This window comes from Arachis hypogaea, chromosome 6 (assembly GCF_003086295.3).
Source record: "Arachis hypogaea cultivar Tifrunner chromosome 6, arahy.Tifrunner.gnm2.J5K5, whole genome shotgun sequence".
NCBI classification, from domain to species: Eukaryota; Viridiplantae; Streptophyta; class Magnoliopsida; order Fabales; family Fabaceae; genus Arachis; species Arachis hypogaea.
Window position 1 is genome coordinate 66,531,275 of NC_092041.1, and position 3,854 is coordinate 66,535,128.

Consider the following 3,854-nt stretch of genomic DNA (forward strand, 5'->3'; position numbering starts at 1 on the left):
ACAAGCTGCTGTCTGGAGTTAAACGCCAGTAAAACGTCATGATCCGGAGTTGAACGCCCAAAACACGTCATAACTCGGAGTTCAACTCCAAGAGAAGCCTCAGCTCGTGAATTGATCAAGCTCAGCCCAAACATACACCAAGTGGGCCCCGGAAGTGGATTTATGCATCAATTACTTACTCATGTAAACCCTAGAAGCTAGTCTAGTATATATAGGACATTTATCTATTGTATTAGACATCTTTTGACAGTTTAATCTCTTGACTATTCGGTCACTTGATCATGGAGAGGGCTGGCCATTCGGCCATGCCTGAACCTCGCTTACTCATGTATTTTCAACGGTGGAGTTTCTGCACACCATAGATTAAGGGTGTGGAGCTCTGCTGTACCTCAAGTATTAATGCAATTCTATTTTCTTTCATTCAAATCTCTCTTATTCTTATTCCAAGATATTCATTCGTACCCAAGAACATGATGAATGTAATGATGAAAGTGACGATCATTATCATTCTCACTTATGAACGCACGTGATTGACAACCACTTCCGTTCTACATGCAACAGAGCTTGAATGTGTATCTCTTAGATTCCCCAACAGAATCTTCGTGGTATAAGCTAGATAGATGGCGGCATTTATGAGGATCCGGAAAGTCTCACCTTGTCTGTGGTATTCCGAGTAGGATCCTGGGAATCCGGAAAGTCTCACCTTGTCTGTGGTATTCCGAGTAGGATTTCGGTAATGAATGACTGTGACGTGCTTCAAACTCGCAAGTGCTGGGCGTTAGTGACAGACGCAAAAGAATCAAGGGATTCTATTCCAGTAGGCGCGGGAACCAACCAGTGATTAGCCGTGCTGTGACAGAGCGCGTGAGCGTAGTTTTCACTGCGAGGATGGGATGTAGCCATCAACCATGGGTGATGCCTCCAGACGATTAGCCATGCGAGTGACAGCAGCATAGGATCATTTTCCCGAGAGGATTGAAAGTAGCCACCGCTGATGGTGAACCCCTATACACAGCTTGCCATGGAAAGGAGTAAGAAGGATTGAGTTGAAGCAGTGGAAGAGCAGGCGTCCTTGAGCCATACAATATCTCCATATGCTTATCTGAAATTCCTACCAATGAATCTGCATAAGTATTCTATCCCTTTTATTATTTATTTTCTTATTTCTATTTTCGAAAACCCATGAACCAATTTAATCTGCCTAACTGAGATTTACAAGGTGACCATAGCTTGCTTCATACCAACAATCTCTGTGGGATTGACCCTTACTCACGTAAGGTTTATTACTTGGACGACCCAGTACACTTGCTGGTTAGTTGAACGGAGTTGTGTCCACTCGTGCCAAATACCTAAAGTCCACAATTTTACAGTGAATGCACATCAAAGAATAGTGATCACAATTTCGTCCACCAGTTCTTCTGTTGAACCACTGCTGCAATCACATTTCCATTTCTGTTTGAGATCTAGACAATTTCAATTCATCTCTTGCTTTGTTAATTGCTGCAAGTTAATTTTCCTTGCTTAAATTCTGAAATCCCAGTCCTCAAATCCCTTATTCCATTTAAGCAATTTATATTTCTTGCACTTTAAGTTACTGCAATTTACATTCCTTGCACTTTAAGTTTCAGTCATTTAATTTCTTGTTCTTTAAGATTCAGCACCTTTACTTTCAGTTCTCTTTAATTTCTGCAATTCATCCCTCTCCCTTTACATTTTCTGCTATTTACTTACTGCTGGATACAAAATCATTCAACCAATACTTGATTCGCTTGACTAAATCAACCACTAAACTAAAATTGCTCAATCCTTCAATCCCTATGGGATCGACCTCACTCATGTGAGTTATTATTACTTGATGCGACCCGGTACACTTGCCGGTAAGTTTTGTGTTGGATCGTTTTCCACACATCAACAACCTAAAGATAGCCTGGACTCCTGGGATAAGCTGGTCACGGCCTTCCTGGATAAATTATTTCCTCCTCAAAAGCTGAGCAAGTTTAGAGTGGATGTTCAAACCTTCAAGCAAAAAGATGGTGAATCCCTCTATGAAGCTTGGGAAAGATACAAGCAGATGACCAAAAAGTGTCCTTCTGACATGTTTTCAGAATGGACCATATTAGATATATTCTATTATGGTCTATCTGAGTTTTCTAAGATGTCATTGGACCATTCTGCAGGTGGATCCATTCACCTAAAGAAAACGCCTACAGAAGCTCAAGAACTTATTGACATGGTTGCAAATAACCAATTCATGTACACTTCTGAGAAGAATTCCGTGAATAATGGGACGCCTCAGAGGAAGGGAGTACTTGAAATTGATGCTCTGAATGCCATATTGGCTCAGAACAAAGTGTTGACTCAGCAAGTCAACATGATCTCTCAAAGTCTGAATGGATGGCAAAATACATCCAACAGTACTAAAGAGGCAGCTTCTGAAGAAGCTTATGATCCTGAGAACCCTACAATAGCAGAGGTAAATTACATGGGTGAACCTTATGGGAACACCTATAATTCATCATGGAGAAATCATCCAAATTTCTCATGGAAAGATCAACAAAAGCCTCAACAAGGCTTTAATAATGGTGGAAGAAACAGGCTAAGCAATATCAATCCTTTTCCATCATCTTCTCAGAAACAGACAGAGAATTCTGAGCATAGCCCCTCTAATTTAGCAAATTTAGTCTCTGATCTGTCAAAGGCCACCTTAAGTTTCATGAGTAAAACAAGGTCCTCCATCAGAAATTTGGAGGCACAAGTGGGCCAGCTGAGTAAGAAAGTCATTGAGACTCCTCCTAGTATTCTCCCAAGCAATACAAAAGAAATTCCAAAAGGAGAGTGCAAGGCCATTGATGTAATCAATATGGCCGAATGCACAAGGGAGGAGAAGGACGAAAATCCTAGTGAGGAAGACCTCCTGGGACGTCTCTCAAACAAGAAAGAGTTCCCTATTGAGGACCTAAAGGAATCTGAGGCTCATATAGAGACCATAGAGATTCCATTAAATCTCCTTTTGCCATTCATGAGCTTTGAAGACTATTCTTCCACAGAAGAAGATGAAGATGTGATTGGAAAGCAAGTTGCTCAATATCTAGGAGCCATCATGAAACTGAATGCCAAGTTATTTGGTAATGAGACTTGGGAAGGTGAACCTCCCTTGCTCATTAGTGAACTTGATACATGGGTTCAGCAAACTCTACCTCAAAAGAAACAAGATCCTAGGAAATTCTTAATACCATAGGCACCATGACCTTTGAAAAAGCTCTGTGTGACCTAGGGTTAAGCATAAATCTTATGCCACTCTCTGTAATGGAGAAACTAGGGATCATTGAGGTACATCCTGCCATATTCTCATTACAAATGGCAGATAAGTCAGTAAGACAAGCTTATGGATTAGTAGAGGACGTGTTGGTAAAGGTTGAAGGCCTTTACATCCCTGCTAATTTCATAATCTTAGACACTAGGAAGGAGGATGATGAATGCATCATCCTTAGGAGACCTTTCCTAGCCATAGCAGGAGCTGTGATTGATGTTAACAGAGGAGAGCTAGTCCTTCAATTGAATGGGGACTACCTTATGTTTAAACTTCAAGGATCTTCCTCCGCAACCATGGAGAGGAAGCATGAAAAGCTTCTCTCAAATCAGAGTCAAACAAAGCCCCCACAATCAAACTCTAAGTTTGGTGTTGAACCCCCATGTCCAAACTCTAAGTTTGGTGTTGGGAGTTCACAATATTGACCTGATCACCTTTGTGGCTCCAAGAGAGCCCACTGTCAAGCTATTGACATTAAAGAAGCACTTGTTGGGAGGCAACCCAATCTTTATTTATCTAATTTTATTTTTATTTTATTGTTATT

General features: G+C 40.9%; 1 non-coding gene across 1 annotated transcript; it reads right to left on the reverse strand.

Moving 5' to 3' along the window:
- Nucleotides 1-1,993: 1,993 nt before the first annotated feature.
- LOC112700017 (small nucleolar RNA R71) lies at nt 1,994-2,097 on the reverse strand. The gene has a single exon (XR_003152943.1). It is a non-coding gene; the product is annotated as a small nucleolar RNA R71 (small nucleolar RNA).
- Nucleotides 2,098-3,854: the final 1,757 nt, after the last annotated feature.